The following is a 20,564-nucleotide window of genomic DNA, read 5'->3' as shown; positions in this document are numbered from 1 at the left end:
CACACACTACCCAAAGCATACATTTTAATTAGAGTTGAGCTCAGTTGCCCAATTGTTGTTGCCAGTATTTGTATTGAGCTAACCACTGTCAAATTGGCATCATAGTATATTCCCTAGCTGGCCTTTCTTTTGAGCAGCTCTTTTAAGGTCATCAGTCGAGCTGAAAGAGTCATTATTTGTAGTGGCTTTTACTCGGTGTTTAGTTTTGTGCGATTACTAGAGTCTGCTCCTTGATAGGTTTGGAAACGGTCTCTGTGAGTTGGTGTACAAATAAAATGAGTTAAAACTCTTCTGTGTTTTATGTGCAATTGTGGGTGTGCTGAAGTGATTACAATTGGTTCATCAAATGCAAGCTCAGTTTCCAGAGTAAATTGCTTTTGATACAAAACCACAATCTTCTTTAATGTGTTATGATTGCTCTTGTGCTCCTGATGGTGTGTTATGTTTCTGCTGGTATTATCTGCAGGACATTGCATTGCATATTATCGAGAAAGCACCATATACATCAATATTTGTTTTTAGAAATGTTACTTCCTTCTCAAATTACTTTTGCTTTAATCATTGATAGTGGTTTGCTTAATAGCAACTGAACCCTCACTGAACAAATGATAATATCAAGCAATGGTCACATCAAGATAAAGCAGCCAAGAGATAGGTTATGTATCTTTGGAGGCAAACAAATGCTAAACCATATTTATTAGAGCTAAAGCTGGAGGAAAGAAGAGCCTGTGTTTCTGTGAAGTGTGAGAAGCTTTGAAAGCAATACCATCAATCTTGTTATATCCCATCATGCATGAAAGTACAGCTTCTCTTTTAGGTTTCAACCTGGCCGTAGCCCTGCGAAGCAGGGCTACGCCCAGGCGAAAACTTTTGTTAACAGTATGGGGACTTGAATCCGCCCCTTCTTCCATTGGCTAGCTCCATAAATGGAGGCTAGCCATTGGAAGAGAGTGGCTGTCAATCAAGCTTTCCCCGTGAAAGCGCGATTTGGGGCGTTTCTGTGTCTTTTTTTAAGTACCGCCCTCTCATCTTCCCATTGGCTAGAATTTTACCTTCCAGCCAATGGGGAGGGGAGAGCGCGAAAAACACACCCCCGAATCTGCCGGCCGGGACACCCCCGTGACGTCATTCCCCGGGCCACCCTGTGAATGGCTGCCGGCCCGGGACCTGACTTGTTTGTTTGTTCTCTCCTTTATGAGGTAAGTTGTGCCGTGTCTTTGTTTTCGCCCCGCCCGCCTGCTGGTCGTGTCTTTTTCACCCGCTCGCTGTCTGCGTCTTTGCCCCCTCCCGCCCGCTGTCCGTGTCTTTGCCCCCTCCCGCCCGCTGTCCGTGTCTTTGTCTTTGCCCCCTCCTGCCCGCTGTCCATGTCTTTGCCCCCTCCTGCCTGCCGTCTGTGTCTTTGTCTTTGCCCCCTCCTGCCCGCTGTCCCTGTCGTTGCCCCCTCCCACCTGCTGTCCGTGTCTTTGCCCCTCCCGCTCGCTGTCCGTGTCTTTGCCCCCTCCCGCCCGCTGTCCGTGTCTTTGCCCCCTCCCGCCCGCTGTCCGTGTCTTTGCCCCCTCCCGCCCGCTGTCCGTGTCTTTGCCCCCTCCTGCCTGCGGTCCGTGTCTTTGTCTTTGCCCCCTCCTGCCCGCTGTCCGTGTCTTTGCCCCCTCCTGCCTGCTGTCCGTGTCTTTGTCTTTGCCCCCTCCTGCCCGCTGTCCGTGTCTTTGCCCCCTCCTGCCTGCTGTCCGTGTCTTTGCCCCCTCCCGCCCTCTGTCCGTGTCTTTGCCCCCTCCTGCCTGCTGTCCGTGTCTTTGCCCCCTCCCGCCCGCTGTCCATGTCTTTGCCCCCTCCTGCCTGCTGTCCGTGTCTTTGTCTTTGCCCCCTCCTGCCTGCTGTCCGTGTCTTTATCTTTGCCCCCTCCTGCCCGCTGTACGTGTCTTTGCCCCCTCCTGCCTGCTGTCCGTGTCTTTGTCTTTGCCCCCTCCTGCCTGCTGTCCGTGTCTTTGCCCCTCCCGCTCGCTCTCCGTGTCTTTGCCCCCTCCCGCCCGCTGTCCGTGTCTTTGCCCCCTCCCGCCCGCTGTCCGTGTCTTTGCCCCCTCCCGCCCGCTGTCCGTGTCTTAGCCCCCTCCTGCCTGCGGTCCGTGTCTTTGTCTTTGCCCCCTCCTGCCCGCTGTCCGTGTCTTTGCCCCCTCCTGCCTGCTGTCCGTGTCTTTGTCTTTGCCCCCTCCTGCCCGCTGTCCGTGTCTTTGCCCCCTCCTGCCAACTGTCCGTGTCTTTGTCTTTGCCCCCTCCTGCTCGCTGTCCGTGTCTTTGCCCACTCCCGCCCGCTGTCCGTGTCTTTGCCCCCTCCCGCTCGCTGTCCGTGTCTTTGCCCCCTCCCGCCCGCTGTCCGTGTCTTTGCCCCCTCCTGCCCGCTGTTCGTGTCTTTGCCCCCTCCAGGCTCGCTGTCTGTGTCTTTGCCCCCTCCTGCCTGCTGTCCGTGTCTTTGCCCCCTTCCGCTCGCTGCCCGTGTCCTTGCCCCCTCCTGCCTGCTGTCCGTGTCTTTGCCACCTCCCGCTCGCTGTCCGTGTCTTTGCACCCTCCTGCCTGCTGTCCGTGTCTTTGCCCCCTCCCGCCCGCTGTCCATGTCTTTGCCCCCTCCTGCCTGCTGTCCGTGTTTTGTCTTTGCCCCCTCCTGCCTGCTGTCCGTGTCTTTGTCTTTGCCCCCTCCTGCCTGCTGTCCGTGTCTTTATCTTTGCCCCCTCCTGCCCGCTGTACGTGTCTTTGCCCCCTCCTGCCTGCTGTCCATGTCTTTGTCTTTGCCCCCTCCTGCCTGCTGTCCATGTCTTTGCCCACTCCCGCCCGCTGTCCGTGTCTTTGCCCTCTCCCGCTCGCTGCCCGTGTCTTTGCCCCTTCCCGCCCGCTGTCCGTGTCTTTGCCCCCTCCTGCCTGCTGTCTGTGTCTTTGTCTTTGCCCCCTCCTGCCTGCTGTCCGTGTCTTTGTCTTTGCCCCCTCCTGCCCGCTGTCCGTGTCTTTGCCCCCTCCTGCCTGCTGTCCGTGTCTTTGTCTTTGCCCCCTCCTGCTCGCTGTCCGTGTCTTTGCCCCCTCCCGCTCGCTGTCCGTGTCTTTGCCCCCTCCCGCCCGCTGTCCGTGTCTTTGCCCCCTTCTGCCCGCTGTCCGTGTCTTTGCCCCCTCCGGCTCGCTGTCTGTGTCTTTGCCCCCTCCTGCCTGCTGTCCGTGTCTTTGCCCCCTCCCGCTCGCTGCCCGTGTCCTTGCCCCCTCCTGCCTGCTGTCCGTGTCTTTGCCACCTCCCGCTCGCTGTCCGTGTCTTTGCCCCCTCCTGCCTGCTGTCCGTGTCTTTGTCTTTGCCCCCTCCTGCCTGCTGTCCGTGTCTTTGCCCCCTCCTGCCTGCTGTCCGTGTCTTTGTCTTTGCCCCCTCCCACCCGCTGTCCGTGTCTTTGCCCCCTCCTGCCTGCTGTCCATGTCTTTGTCTTTGCCCCCTCCCGCCCGCTGTCCGTGTCTTTGCCCCCTCCTGCCTGCTGTCCTTGTCTTTGTCTTTGCCCCCTCCCGCCCGCTGTCCGTGTCTTTGTTTTCGCCTGTACCTCTGGTGATGCAAAGGAGGAGTGTACTAACATGGGTAGCACTACACAAGAACATGGGAAATGACAAACTAATGGTAACTTCCAATCTAAGAAATGTGTTTGTAATTGGTGACTCTTGTTAGTTAAGACCATCTTTAGTTTGTAGGTTTCGTTTGGGTGGAAGTCTTAAAGCAGCACATGCGGTTTATGTGCGGAGAACTGGTTGCACCTATTCAATGGACAGTTTTTCACCCACGGGCAGTTGTTGCTGGACACTTACAAAACAGTGGTCTCCAATCTGATTCACGTTTATGGAGAGAGTTGCTCGGAGCTGTCTAAAACTGCCTTACCTTTTGTGCTTTTTGCTTTCTAATGTAAGAAGTTGATTCGGTGTTCGGATGTGTGGGCAGTGCAAAATTTTTTGTTTGTTCGTTTTTTCCCCTCAAAGCACATTTCTGTAACGGGGAAGCTAGTGTTGGTAGCAGGTTTAACCCCTTCCACACTCATGACGAGCTGGGCTCGTCATGGTGTAGCCTCCTCATACACTGATGACGAGCCCAGCTCGTCATAAAACAATGAAAAATACAATTTCCCAGCACAGGAGGGGAATTGCCTTAGCAGCCATGGAGTTAAGGGAAATTCTGGTGCTCAGAAAATGCACGACAGGACCTTTTAGTATCAGTTTTCAAACGACTCGAAAACATAGCGTCTGAATTTGTCCTCACTTTTTTTTTACTCCAAAGGCTGCCTCCCCCAGTGGGAGTGTTGCCCGCTTCCCGCGCTGCTGTGCTGTGTTTTCATCCTCCTTTGAAGCAGGTCTCTCTGGGGATTTCTCGGGTGACTGTCTTTTGGCCAGTCTTAGATGGTAAAGCTATTGGAACTTGTGCATTCTGTTTTTATTCACGTTTAACATGTCTGTTTTTCAGATCTCCTGGTCCCCTCGTTGTTTTCCGAGTCTTACTGAAACGTTATTTTTATGTGTAGCACTTAGATGCGTTTGTAATCAAACCAGACTTTCAAAATTCCCATGCGTGGGCATTTTCTTGCCTTACTTGTATGGAATTGTATACAGAAACATGCAAGAAACTGGTATGAATTTAAAGGCCCGGTGTCCCTTATTCTGGCGTTTTTGAAGTGTGCACTGCCTAGGTTTAATACTATGTGCTGCCCTGTGTTCTCACCGTAGCACGAGCCTCGGGTTGTAAACAGGCGGTCACAGGAGGAAGAAATACTGCTGGGTAGGTGCTCCGGACTCCTTTAAATAGAAATGAATCTCCCCCCAACCCTGGTGTCCGGTGTCAATACGTTCTCTTAAAGTGCCTGGTAGGTTCACGAGATTCATGTGGATGAACCAAAACTTGGGGATACATGTAACATGGTATGAAAAAATGTATTGTGATATTCTGTCAATGCAAGTAGGAGGGCGGAGGTGGTACTGTTTATCAAGTAATGAGCATGGGCGGGAGGTTTTTAGGTTTCACCTGTGTGTGTGTATGACTGCTCCTGGGTGTGTGTGTGTGTGGCTGCTCCTGGGTGTGTGTGTGTGTGTGACTGCTCCTGGGTGTGTGTGTGTGTGTGTGACTGCTCCTGGGTGTGTGTGTGTGTGTGACTGCTCCTGGGTGTGTGTGTATGTGTGACTGCTCCTGGGTGTGTGTGTATGTGACTGCTCCAGAGTATGTGCGTGTGTATGTGACTGCTCCAGAGTGTGTGTGTGTGTATATATGTGACTGCTCCAGTGTGTGTGTGTGTGTGTGACTACTCCAGTGTGTGTGTGTGTGTGTGACTGCTCCAGTGTGTGTGTGTGTGTGACTGCTCCAGTGTGTATGACTGCTCCAGTGTGTGCGACTGCTCCAGTGTGTGCGTGTGTGTGACTGCTCCTGTGTGTGTGTGTGTGTGTGTGTGACTGCTCCAGTGTGTGTGTGTGTGACTACTCCAGTGTGTGTGTGTGTGTGTGTGTGTGTGTGACTGCTCCAGTGTGTGTGTGTGTGTGACTGCTCCAGTGTGTGTGACTGCTCCAGTGTGTGTGACTGCTCCAGTGTGTGTGTGTGTGTGTGTGTGTGCGTGGGTGTGTGTGTGTGTGTGTGTGACTGCTCCAGTGTGTGTGTGTGGGGGGGCTTTGGGTGTGGCTGGCTCTGGGTGTGTGGGGCTGGGTCTGGGTGTGTGTGTGTGTGTGGTAGTAATTGCTGTCTGCTGAGGTCGTCCGTAGGGTACAATAGTTCTTACATTTGCGAGAGGTTAAACTATTGGCAATGTAAATGACAATGCCATTTATTTATTTGTTTTCAAAACCAACACATAAATACAAATTTTGTCATTTACAATGCCAATAGCTCTAACTTCTCCAAATGCGAAACCGTTGCATTGTAAATGCTTGTTTAGATTTTGTTGCTGCATAACAAAAATTGATTTTATACAAAACCAGTTGTCCGTGTGCCCTTTTTTTCTGCCAAAAATGGTATTATTTTACATATACTTAGCATACTATAAAAAATGTGTTAACAAGACAATAAAAATGGATGAAAAATTACAATTTAACTAAAAATTGTGAGAAAAACAAAATTATTCATAAACATGCTATCAAATATAATCAGAAAGTGATGCAAAGAAGTACAAAAAATGCAAAGTTACAAAATATGAATTATATTAAAACCAATCAGGACAATGCCAAATAAGAAATTATCCAAAATAAGAGATGACAACGATATCTTCACAAAGACCAGTAAAAAAGAGTCCATCATAAGAATAGTCCTGAAACTTTTAAAACTATTTATTCCAAATATGGTCAACAATTCCGTCAAATTTCTGCATGTAGCTTGATTGTATACATGAAATGGCAGCCAACACGTATTTCGGCACAAAAGCGAAGTTTGAAAGCTCATGGTTCAACGTCCTCTCTTCAATTTTAAATGTATTTAAGGAGTCTATTCTGGAAATCAAGTTCTGACTAAATACAGAAGTGTAAGTGTCATCTAAGTCTGAATTAGCTGCAAAATCCTCACATCATACATTGTTTGTAATAAGTAGGGACATCATAGTACTGTGCTTGTGTCTCATAAATTGTGCGCTCCAAATGTTTGTGTTCTGATTAGTAAATAGGTTGCCATGAAAAGTCTCCAACTGTGTGTATGTTGCGCATTCAGGTATGCAGGAAAAATTGCCATGTGGAAATGGAACCATGAGTCTTGAAAAAGTTTGAGTTAAATGATTTTTATTAAGGAAATAACCACAGAAAATACAAAAAACAGCTAGTATTTTCAAACAGTGCAATAAATAAATAACTTATCAGAACAATAGATAAAAACATAATGAAAATAAGGATATAAGAATATACGATTGCATGAGCTTGCACAAAATAAATCATAATAAAGCAACTGATAATTGGAAAAAAGGAAGAGTGAGAAAAAGAGCATTTCTGTGGAAGAACTACTATATAACATAACTATTTGAAGCATTTTATTATAAAAAGTGAGAGGGAAAGGAAAAAGATGGGGACAAGGAGGAAAATGAGAAAAAGAGATAGCAAAGAAAGAAGAAAAGTAGGAAAGGAAAAGAAAAGAGGATGAAAGTGGCAGCTATGTAGAAGGCAAGTCCGAAGATAAATAAGTAGTAAACGGTAACTATAACAAATCAGATTTGATCTTTAAGTGTGTTGAAGAATAAGAAATTGAAGCAATTCTGTGTTCACTACAAATGAGATTCCACCAATGCAAAACAGACAATTTAGAATTATCTTTCCAATAAGTTAATATGACCTTAAAGGCAACAGCAAGAAACAAATCAAATAAAATAGATTTGGGAAAGACTTGGTCAAAATCTGGAGACATGGTACCTAAAAATATATTATGGATATTAATATTATATGAAAACATCAATAAACATTTTGACGAAAAATATGTCTGCAAAAAGAATTACCTTTAGGACAATGGAAAAGTATATATATTAATGAGCCTTCCACCAGAAGGTATGACCAACAAGAGGTTGAAATTGAGTGATTACATTTATGAAGGAGAGAAGGAGTAAGAACAACTCTATTATAAATAAAATATAGTGATTGTGTTATGTTGGCAGTCTTGGAGGCTTTAAATAGTTTCTGCCATAGTTTGTCCCATTGAGGAATAGACAGAGTTTGGGATAAGTTGTGTTCCCATTCAAGTTCAACCTTAGACTTACTACGAGGAGAGGATACAGTAGATAAGATTTTATATATAAAAGAGGAACTGGGTACAACGTTAGGAGAAATATCAGAAAGAGGAATATCAGGTGAAAGTGAGAGCAGAAAAGGTTGAGAATTGAACTTCTGTAGAGAGTTTTGGAGAGATGTAACTAGAATAGTGTATTGTTGAATACATGAATCGGGTAGGTTATAAATCTCTTGCAATCTATGGAATGACAAAATCACATCATTTGCAAACAGTTGATAAACCTAAAAAATACCCTTTTCTTTCCAATGTTTGTAGTGAAAGGATTTGTGCCGAAATCTGATGTGTCTAATAAACCATAATGAGGAAGCTAGAAAGGATTGATATTCAACAAAAGGTGTAAAGAAAAGTGTTCGTAATATGTGATGAGAATATTTCAAAATTGGATATTTAGAAATGAAAGTACAGTTTGACATAAAAATCACATCCTGAAAAGAGAAATCATTTAACAGTGAACATTCAACAGAAAACCATGAAGGTTTAGATACATCTTGATAATCTTTAGACAAAGCATAAAATTGGCGAATTAAAAAAGCATTGTGATGCAATCTAAAAGCAGGAAATCAGACACCTCCTTCAGATTTAGGACGGGCCAATTTGGAAAGTGTAATACGGGCACGCATATTGTTCCAAAGGAACTTAGTACATATAGAATTAATCTGAGAAAAATAATAATTAGGAATTTTAAAAGGCAACATTGACAAAATAAATAATATCTGAGGTACAATCATCATTTTAATTGTATCAAGTCTACCCCACCAAGATAAAAATGAGGGAGACCAAGAGGATAGCAAATTGGAAACCTTAAGTTTCAGGGCAGTAAAATTATGTGTGTCACGGATATTGGAGGAAAACCAAATTCCTAAATATTTAATTTTTTGGGGACACCCTGTAAAATTAGTAGACTCAAAAATATGTTGATAACAGGAATCATTTAATGGCAAAATCTCTGTTTTGGAGAAGTTTAATTTGTATGCAGAAACTTGAGAAAATAAGGGAATTTCTTGTAAGAAATGTTGGAGATAGGATACAGGGTCAGACATATCAATAAGAATATCATCTGCATATGCAGACAACTTAATATGATGGGATTTTAACTTAAAACCAGAAATCTGTGAATTATTCCTGATTCGTTGAAGAAAAGATTCCAGACATAATAGAAAGAGTAAAGGGGAAAGGGGACAACCTTGGCGTGTGCCCCTTTGCAGGCAAAAATATGGGAATAGAGACCATTAACAAATACACATGTTTCGGATCTGTATACAACATTCTAACATAGGAAATAAACTTGGGACCAAAACCAAACCAATGCAAAGTATGTAACATAAACTCCCAATTAATACAGTCAAAAGCTTTTTCAGCATCTAATGATAGAGCTGCTAAAGGGGGAAGGGTATTCTTTGCTGAGAGTGAGAATATTAGAAAACATTCTAGCATTATAAGAGGACAAACGATCTTTAACAAAACCAGACTGATCTGGATTAATAAGAATTGAAATAACATTCTCCAATCTGGTGGCTAAAATTTTGGTGAAAACGTTACAATACTAATTGATTAGCGATATAAGGCGAAAATTCTTACATACGGAAGAATCTTTATTTGGATTGGGAATAACTATAATAAGTGCTTCTAAAAAAGACACAGAATCTTTACAATTGGATAGGAAGGAATTAAAAGTTTCAATAATTTAGGGGCTAAAATAGAAGAAAAAGTGGAAAATAATTCTACTGAAAAACCATCAGGACCAGGGGCTTTGGACCTTTTCAAACACTTAAGAGCAATTGTGATTTCCTGAAGAGAGATATCTTCCTCAAGAGAGAAAGAGAGAAAAATATATCAGGAAGGGTAGCAGGTTTGGGAAGGTTTTGGAAAAAAGAAGTGAAATCCTCCTCAGTTGGGTTAGTTGTTTCTGTATATAGGTTATTATAATATGATTGAAAAATGCTAATAATGTCAGAGTCAGAGGATAGAAGCCGATTGTCTAATTCTGAACAGATGGGGCCAATATTTTTTTATTCCAATTAAATTTTTAAATAGTTTGCCAACATCCTCCCAGCTTTATTTTGACCCCCATCGTATTTAGATTCAATTTTAAGAAGGACGTTGCACGCATCTACTGTGGCAATTTTATTCAACGTAGATTTAGCTTTAATTAATTCTTGTAACGAAGAGGGAGATTTAGATGAGAAGTAACTATGTTCCAAAGTTTTGATTAAACTAAGCATTGCTTTATGTTCTTTACTAAATAATCTTTTCTTCTTAGCTGAATAAGCAATAGTAAAGACTCTGAATGATGCCTTAAAAGCATCCCAATTGTTGTGTACTGAGGTATCATGAGAGTTGTTGAGTTAAAAAACTTCTTTAATAAAAGAGGTCGCTTGTGAAATAAAGATACGGTCAGATAAAAGGTAATTATTAAAATGCCAGCGACCTTGTTTGTGAGGAGAAAGGGATGTATCAATACGGGTAGAAACATGAGCATGGTCAGAGATAAAAATAGAACCAATGTCGGAGGATTGGAGACAAGGAAACAATGATTTTGAAATTAAAATAAAATCAATTCGAGAGCGTGTGGGGTGAACAGGAGAGAAAAAGGTAAATTCAGAAGCATCAGGGTTACATGTTTTCCAAGAGTCAAATAGGGAACGGGAGGAAATGGCTGATTGGAATGAATTATGGGTCTTGTTAGGTTTAAATTTATAATTTGACACTCTATCAGAGAAGGGATCAAGCCAATTATTAAAATCACTACCAATTATCACAATAGGGTTAGAAAAAGACATAAATTTCAATTTGATAGAATGCCAAAATTTAGGGTCTGGTTTCACAGGACCATAGACATTATTATTATTATTATTATCGATTTATTAAGCGCGGTTGCTGCCCAGGGGCGTCCAAGCGCTGAGTTTAGACCATAGACATTAAAAAAAGTAATGAGTGTTTTGTTAATGGTGGCGTCAACTATCACCCAACGACCATTAGAAGCAGTGTCAGAGGATACAATTTGAGCTTGAATGGATTTGTGAAATAATATGGTGTTAGAATTGGGGGTCTCTGGTTGGCACAGGTATACACTTGTGACAAGCAGGGACCCTCTCCTCCAGTCAGATCAAAAAACTACTCCCAGAAATAACCCCTGCTCACCCTCTAGGCGGCGTGGCGGGAGCAGACCCGGCTAATCTCTAGAGCACATGAGGTTAAGCATTTGTCATAATACACACAGTCACCTATCAACCCACCACACAGGGACACAAGACTGTTGGTTGTAAAAATATACTCTTTATATAAAAACTCTCAAACAGGCTTTGATCACAGGTTTAGCATTTAAAACGGTTCCAGTTACTTTTAAAAAGAGGCCACAGTTCTTAAAGGCAATGTTCAATTCTTTGGGAGGTCTTTACAGTTCTAAAAACAGCTCCCCAGTAATTGAGGCAGTGTCTAGATCGTACTTACGCCTTTCGTTAAAGCTTGTGCACTTCGTAGCGCTTGTGTACGTCTCGTACGGCTAATACGGGCAGAGCCTCGCTAAACCTCACGTGTCTCGCGTACCATGAGTACGGCGCGGTTGAGGTAACCAGGAGTACGAGGCGTAGGGCTGCTGTGCGACTCGTACGGCGGCAGTGAGACAGGCTGGAGGAGCCCACGCGTATGGTGTGCACAGTGTTTGGGTCAAAAGCTTTTACAGTAGGTGCGCGCCTCACGGACTCCTCAGTCCAGAGCGCTGCGCACAGTACAACACGGACACAGTACCTTTTGCTTTGTAGGGGGTTCGAGGCGGACGGATGCGGGGGTCAGTCGTCCCACGTCGCGGTGTCTTCCCAGGGACGATGCGAGCTACGGCTCGAGGCTCAAGTAGGCGTGGTGCACTTGGGTTGATGATGCGTTGTGGGGAGGCAGGCTGACACGCAGCATAAGCTTCTACTCTGGAGGGGGAGCGGCCGGCCGTGGTGCGAACGGTGGTACGATCCTGTTGTAAAAGACGTACCCCAGCCGTAGCACGTGCCGCAGCACTTCACTTTCAAAGAGCAGCGGGGTGCTTCAGCAGCAGGTTGATTCAGGACAAGAGAGGACACAGGCGTAGTCTGACGTTACGGTGCAAACTACAGCTCAGGGACAGTAGATCGCGGTGCTTGGAGCGGACAGGTCTCTGCCTACGTTGCGAGCTACCGCTCGGGTTCTGCCACAGTCACGATGCTCGGGCCGGCGGGGGGCTGGTCCTTACGGTGCGAGTGCTGCGCAGCTTGACAGAAATCGCGTTGTTCAGCGGGGACGGAGTGGCACAGTTTATCAGAGTGCGTGATGCAGATTCACGACGCACTTCCCTTTTCCTGATCAGGGCTGCCGGGATAAGCAGCACAGCTAGCAACTCTTCCTTCAGGGGGGGAAACATCCTTTACGACGCAACTTTTACCACACAGTGCCTTTAAAACGCAGGTTTTTCAACGCAAGTCAATACAACGAATTGCACTGCGGGCGCTGTAGGATAGATAATAGTTTAATTTACTATCCATCATCTTCCTTACTATCCACGGGGACTGGAGTTGGAATAGTAAATTAAACTATTCACTATCCAGCACCCCCCAACGCAAGTCGTTGTAACGACTTGTGTTGATAAACCTGCGTTGTAAAGCCATGCGTGTTAAAATGTCCATGGACTCGACAATTCTTGCTCCGGTGCCTACTCGATTCAAGGGTTCACACTCTGCGACTCTGGGCAATAGCTTGCTTAATCTCCACAACGGCCCCTCGCGGCGGGATGCCTGGCTTTCACCTTGCGGATACCCTGCCGTGGATATCTCACAGGGGAATACCAGGACGGGTTCCCTAAGCAAGCGCTTAGAAACTGCTTGGTGATTTGCGCTATATAAATTCCTGTACATTTACATTTACATTTACAAAAGCATGCGTTGTAACAACATATATCCTTTAAGGGGGGGTAGCGCCCAATGTTCCTGGGGCGCAGTTCAGGGGGCAACTTCATCTTCAAGCCTTTGGAGATTGTTCACAAAGATGCACAAGTAGATTTTAAAAGTCCTTCAGTCTTTCTCCTCTCCTTCTTGCAGCTAGGCACCCACCACAGGCCAGTCTCTCAGGCTAGAGACAGTAGTCCTCCATGCAGCTTTCCCAGGTCCTTCTCTTCGGGTAGAGTTTCTTCTTGGTGTAAACAGGATCTGATTTCTTAGGAGCAGGGCTCCTACTTTTATACACCATTTCTTTTGTTCTCGCAGGCCAGGGGTGCCTTTGCCAAATCCAATCAGTCTCTGAGCACTTTGTTTTTCAGGCCCTGGCTTCTCCTTTCAGTGTGCAGGGCAGGGACATCAGACGCTCCGCAGGAGATGGAGCCAGCATTGTGATGACAAGTACAGTCAGGAGCACTCTGTTGACAGTCTTCCCTCTTCCTGGACCAGGTGCAGGGCAGAGTCATCAGTCGCTCCCCAGGGGGTGGAGCCAGCAGTGTGGTGGCAGAGCTCAGCCCTATTCAGAGTCAAGGGGTACTCCCCCCTCCCATCCTGGTGTAATCTCTCTATTCACCACCTGTCAGCCCCAGCCTGTCTCCTGGAATACCCCAGCCCTGTCTCACACACAGAAACCAGACAGCAGATACACATCAGAGCAGAGTCGGGCTGAAATGGTTAGGCAAGCAAATACTAACTTTCTAAAAGTAGTATTTGCAAACACAGGATATTAAAATAAACTTTGCTAAAAGGAGTACTTTATTATTCTAAGTTCAGGCATACTAAACTTGACTTTCTACCATGCTCTCTGAGTCTGTTGGGATTATAGAGTGTAATAATTCCAGCAGCCCATTCTGGCCTATGAGAACAGGTAGCCTTACAATAGTGAAAAACGAAAATGGCTGTAATTCACTATTAGGACATGCCACACACGTCAGGGCTTGTCCTACCTTATGCTTACAATGCACCCTGCCCTTGGGCCTACCATAGGGGTGACTAATACGAAGTTAAGAGAAGGTTTAGGGACTGGTAAGTAGGTGCACTTGCGCAGTCAGCATGACAGTACCAGACTGCACGCAGGTTCTGCAATGGCAGACCTTAGGCACATTTTACTAGGCCGCTTCTGTGGGTGGCACAACCAGTGCTGCAGGCCCACCAGCAGCATTTGTACTTACAAGCCCTGGCACTCCTGGTGCACGTTACTGGGGTCTGACAGTAAACCAAATAAACCAAACATGGAATCCAATCACATATAACAATTTACAGTAGGGAGAGCATATGCACTTTAACTCTGGTCAGCAGTGGTAAAGTGTCCAGGGTCATTAAAGCAACAAAAACAGGACTATTGGAGGGAGGCAAAAAGTTCAGGGATGACCCTGCCAAGAGGGCCAAGTCCAACGTATGGCAACACCACCATGACGATCAGAGTCTTGATAAAATTGCTCTTGTGACGAAACACAAGTTGGCAGCCACAAACACAGGAAGATTAAGTTAAGAAGTCAATGCTGCGATCTGTCTGTAAATGTTTGGACATGGGGCTACTTTCCGACAGAATTTAACTTTGCTTTTCATCTTTCTGAAGTCTGCAAATTGATTACAAATACATTAGGATATTACAGACACCTTTTAATTACAGTGTGCAAAATAGCGAACTGTGGAATCCAGCTCTGTATGAAAACCAAGTTACAGTTATAATCCTGCAACTGTATCTTCTGTTTGATAGATCTGTGTTAAAATAGAAAGTGCTGAGTGGACAGGGCAGAAAGTGAACAGGCTCATGGAACTGTTTAATATCTGAGGCTCACAGCCCTTGTCTGCACTGCAGCACACCGTTAACAGGGCTTTTGCACCCTATTACAGTAAATTCTCTCTCCTCAGCACAGCCCAGACCTTGTGCCTTCCCAGGGAGCAGTACAATTATGTGCAGGACTTACTGACCATGTCTTCAACATGGTGCACTAACATTAAACTATATCTGCCACACACAGATAAGGCCAGTGCATCCTATTGAAGTTAATGTGCTTCCCCAAGTACAGCTGTGCCCTTGAGCCTATCTGGAGGTAAGAGAATTAGTGAAAGACAGACCGACTGTTTGAAGCAGCAAGTCCTATTTTCCTTTACAGGCAGCAATGAGCCCTGCCTTTCAAAGAGAGCCAGAGATCTCCCAGCAGGCAGGTGCAGTGAATGACTGCACCTTCCTACAGTGGGATGTCTGCTGGATCCATGGGCTCCCTTTCCTTGCTTTCAGGAGGCCTTCTCACCAGGTGCACTGGCCACCTCATACAGGTGCATCTTAAGAATTTTGGAGTCCGGGGTCGAACGAATTTTGGGGACCCCTGTTCAGAACAGCCCTGAATTTATGATCCAGTTTCAGCTCTTTCGTGCCTTCTTTTGCCAGGTAACTGACAGTACAATTGCACACTGCTCCAAATTCTAAATGTATTTACATCTAATACTTAGGAATAGTGACCTGTGTTTTCAATATTGTAACACAGCAGCAGCTCACTAATATTCCTGCAAATAATCTCTGTGAAATATGAATATGTGCGGTCTTCTTTTATCTAAAAGAATTAAATGTAAATGCAACATTTCTCTGCAAAATGTCTGTAAAAGACTCTCACACTATACCCACTTTAAAAATAAATTAAAGGAAAACTGTATTTAACACACTCTGTTTAAGAAATATTCAAGGTCATCACGGCACGACTCTTTGTAGAATAGAGCTGGCTCTATCAGGGGCCCTCCTGAAAGGCTGGAGCCCTGGGCCATATCTCACTGTGCCCTTGCCTTAACCTGTTCGGTGCGTGCGTCAGCCAACGGCCGTTGAGAGCACTACCGCCGTAGAGCTACGCACGTCCATTGGCCGACGCGGCCCCGCCAGCGCAGGGAAACATCCGCACCGCAGCGGATTCTACGCCGCACTTAAAGAGTTAAAACATCTCTGATTCCTCGTAAACAGAGCACAATAAGTGCATCACTGCCTGCTCCTTTGGTTCTGTGCCTGCATGTACACCCCGATGCAAATGAAGAGAATGCCCATCTGGGACTGTACCAGTACTACATCCATTTGAGCCCCAGTTCCCTACCACTTTCCATAATACATCCCTTGGTTTGTCTATCAGAGGCAGTAAATGTGTTACACAATGAGGGGCTCATTTATGAGCCCTTGAGACGTTTTTGCGCCACTGGTGCATCACTTTTTGTGATGCACCTGCGGCGTAAAAAATGTGCCATGTTATGCCCTATTTACAAAGTGACGCATGTAGGCAGACGCGTCACTTTGTAAACCCCTGCACCACATTATACCTGTGTCAGGTATAATGTATGCAGGGTGGCCCCGCATCCAACCCTTGTAGAAGTGGCGCATTAAAATCTATGAGATTTCAGTGCGCCACTTCTTGGATGCTACTGGCAGGCGTAAGAATGACGCAGGCCCTTTCACATGGGGCTTGCCCCATGTGAAAGGAACATTGCTGGAGTTGCTTCACTCTTCTGACACAACTCCAGCAATGCGACATGATGCGTCATACAGTAAATATGACGCATCCATCATGTCACAAGGAGGACTTACTGAGAAGTGATGCATCCCTGTTTTCGCACAGCGACGCGTCACTTCTCATAAATAAGGCACTGAGGGGCATATTACCAACAACTAGCGATAATTATCGCTATGTTGGTTTAGCGGCGATATTTTTATCGCCGAGCTGCGGCGATTTTTATCGCTTCGGAACCTTGCTATTATCAAGGTTTATCTCCTAAGCGATAAAAATCGGCCGAAATGCATGAATATCGCTGAAAATTCAGCGATATTCATGCATTACTGAGCGAATGCTCTTAGCCATGTTATCCACCTACCATTCGATAACATGGCTAAGAACTGCTCTGGGGCAGGTGTTAGCTTTTGGAGATAATCGCGCTTAGCGTGAATATCTCCAAAAGTTGGTAATAGGAGATAGCGATGTTAGCGACTGTTTCCAGTCGCTAACATCTTGGCACGCCCACTTTGCATGTCATTAGTGATAAATTTCACTGACATGCAAAGCGGGGTCCAAGATGGCCGCTATCTCCTACTAGCTGTCGCTAACTGGTTTTAGCGACAGCTAGGTAATAGGGAGATACTTTTATCTCCGCTTTCTTGACTTTTAAAGCCAAAAAAGCGGAGATAAACCCCCTTGTGAGTTCTCAATATTAACAGGAAAAAACCTCCAATGAAGAATTTCTGTACTGCCCTGCAGCTGGAGCTTTTTTTTCCTGCCAGCAACATGACTGGCAAGGCAATCCGAAGCAATTTGAAGGTTTTCTTATTCATTTTATATTGCAATTTGTACTAGTTTGGTGTATTTCAGATATGGGCAAAACAGCGCCACATTGACAAAGAGCCACGAGAGGAAACAGCCTAACAGAAGATATGTTTTTAAGGGCAGAGATGCAAGGTGATTTTCACTGTTTTCCAGCTTGAAAATCATTGTTAGTAAAGACAGGAGCTTGATAACCAAATGAGCGCCCACCCCTGCATAATCTCCTGAAGCGTGTGATGCAAAGTTGACACAGATATTCTGCGTACAGTGATCTGCCTGGAATATTAAGCTGAAGAAGGCTAGATAAATAAGATTTTAATCAGCAAAAGGCGGTGAGTCATACCAGAACATTTAAAATGTACCCTCTTCAGTGCCTAATGTGTAAAAGAACAAGTGCCTTTGCCCGAAGCTGCTGCTCAGAAGTTTGCGGCCAGTACAATTAAACGTTAGTGTGACAAATACCAGTGCTGGAAGACTAGAATCCACCTCGCACCACATACTGCCTCTTCAATCCACTATCAGATGCTCCCTTCAGTTTTATCTCACTCGTGCACTTTCCTACTTTTTCCCTTTCTAACATTTTTTCCATCTTTGACTCTGTCCAGGGCTGTAAGTGGGCTGGGTCTCACCAGTGCTGAGCACAGGCAGTTTTTTAAAGGGGCCCTCGAAACAGGTCTCTATGGGCTCTGTTTTGTGCCCTGGAACAGGTGGTCCATCTTCTTCCGGACTGCAGACACATTGATGTGTGTGCTATCACACTGCTCACTTCTCACTAGTGGAGAAGTTACGGCATGACGTCATGCCAAGTGAGCATTGTAGGGAAAGGGAAATCTTTTAAAGAGAGTCATTTTCCCTCTGGATTTCCCTTCTCTTTTTGAAACGCAGGAGCAGCAACATCGTTCTGGTGTCACTAGGGCTTTAAGTGGAAGCTTTTTCAATGTTATATACAAGCCATAGTTGCTGCTTATTTATCTTATGTAATTAATACCCATTGACAAAGCCATTAGTCCTAACTTCTTGAAGGTAGGATGTTACTTTTTGTATCATATATCTGGATGCACTGACAGAAACATCAAAATACAAGTTGGGTGGCACACTATGCTAAGCACCAGGGCTCAAGTCCCATAAAAAGAAGTGGGGGGACTGACCAAGTCAGACACTATGCAACTGGCATCATGACACGTGCCATGACGTCACTACGTAGTGCTTTAAAAGAAATAAAATAAAGTTCTTTAAATTATTTGTGTAAATCTCATCTGACAGTCTTACAGTGTCTGCATTTATATACAGGGACAGAACAAAGGCAAATGCATGCCTCCCTTAAGTACATGTCAAGAAATAGCAAGCAGTGTTCCTTTGTTTCCCCTCCAGTGCATTTTACATTTGAGTGTGAGGTTCCAGGACACCAGCAGTCAGGATATTCAAACAAAAGGGGGCTCGATGGCCCCTTAACTTTGGCCTGGCTGGCCGTGAAAAACAGCCCCTTGTTGCCTGCACGTTGCTGCTGGAAATGGAAAGCAGACAACGTGCAGGTGCTGCTGAACCTGTCCCGGTGTCTTACACTGGGACAAGTTCAACATATTTCTGTGGGGTCCAAATTCCTGGCCGCGGGGACGGCATCCACCCTGTGAAAATAGTGGGTGGACTCCGTGTACCAGCATCTCGGGCCCTTGCTGCTACGCAGAGATTTTTAGTTCACGTGTTTTAAGCCATGCCCTTCATTGAGCTCCTTTGAGAGACCCTCCAGTTTTTTCATCCCAATTAATGCCCTGACTATGTCCATCTTTTCTGAATTGTGTGTTTTTCCCTTTCCTCCTTTCTGCAAGTACTTATGCAGAAAAAGGTGCTGGTACCCAAAAATAAGTGCTGGTGAGCCGCACCAGCAGTCACCGGCTCAAATTAAGTACTGCTTTCTGCTCCACAGCCAGCAAGAGCGACTACCTTGATCCCCCAAAACAAGATCGACATTTTTGGAGTGTCTGCATCCTTTTGTGGCCATATCATGTTGCTGATCAGCACACAGCACATTTGCAAACACGCAGATGCGATTCGCCCGTTTGTTTTTCTCAAAATGAACCCATCTACAGCAACACAATCTCCGACTTAATACATTCATACATTGGCTGCAAAGAGCATTACTCAGAAAAACAAAGCAGCATTGGAGCCCCGTGTAGTATTCTTACATCTGGTTTATGTTATATGTGTTTTCTCCACCACCAGTCCACCTTGTAGAATGTTGCAGCTATGATGCACTAGAGAATGTTGAGATGCTGTGGGCTGTGGATGACAGTGGACATTGGGCTGAGCATCATGCTGGATGCTTCTGGTGGGGCTACCTTACCTCATTACTACATTATTTATGGCGACAATGGATCAACGAACCTACCACTTTTATTGATGAACTGCAACCAATTTCAAGCAACCAAGCAAAAGAAACCTCTCAAGAAAGAAACTTACGAAATAAAAGCGTAATTAAATGACAAGCAAGAGAGAGGTCACGCCTGTATGCCCCTCCAGAGTCCTCTTCACCGGACAGCTCAAATACAGGCGTGCTACAACATCTAGCAATCAGTCAACAAGCGGAAGCCTTCATAGTCTCAAGAAACCCTTCACTTCAAAAGAATCCCGTGAAAACTTAAAGTAAAGAAGGTAAACAGGGGCTGTGTGTGTGTATATTGCCACCTGTTAAGGGTTAAAAAGTCGTTCTCCTTTTATTTTCTTTGTGGAAGAGAGGGGATATTGTTGTATTCTTTTCTTTGTTTTTTCTGACCAGCGTTCTTCCCTTCTTGTTCTTGGTTCTTCCAGACCAGTGTTCTTTTGTTCTTTCTGACCAGCGTTCTTTCCTTTTTGTTTCCATTGTGGAAGAGAGGGGATGATGTAGTATTCTTACATCTGGTTTATGTTATATGTGTTTTCTCCACCACCAGTCCACCTTGTAGAATGTTGCAGCTATGATGCACTAGAGAATGTTGAGATGCTGTGGGCTGTGGATGACAGTGGACATTGGGCTGAGCATCATGCTGGATGCTTCTGGTGGGGCTACCTTACCTCATTACTACACCCGATAACTATATTTGTTATTGAAGTTGATCAGCTTTAACGAAAAGCATTAGCAAGGCCAAAGGGAGAGACAAATTTACTGTTCCAGTGCTCTTGTAATAATATGTTCAAAACAATGACAACTCAGTTGTTCTCGTTGTGCACAACTACATCCAGTTAGTACAATTTCCTCCAATTAAAAGACCATGTCATTTGGAAAAAATATTACTCTGGGTATTCTTTCTGGTATTTTCCAAAAAAGGATGTGCATTGCTGACCTAATATATTTTGGTGTGAACTTTCAAAGAACACTTCACTGCAAAATCATTTTCGTGCCATTTTGATTGTTAAGTACAAGCTTGTGCCAAATCAATCAGATGCCTGTTTGCAGTTTACAGTAGTTATTTCGCTATTCCGGGTCCCGCCCTACAAGGAGCCGGGCGGGACCCGGGTTCAAGTCTAAGCGTAGGCGCAACACCCTGTGATTCTGGGCAAATCACTGAATCTCGCCTGCTCACGGACAGCGCCTGG

The sequence above is a fragment of the Lissotriton vulgaris genome, chromosome 8, assembly GCF_964263255.1.
Source record: "Lissotriton vulgaris chromosome 8, aLisVul1.2, whole genome shotgun sequence".
NCBI lineage: Eukaryota > Metazoa > Chordata > Amphibia > Caudata > Salamandridae > Lissotriton > Lissotriton vulgaris.
Note: the sequence above shows the minus strand (reverse complement) of the source record.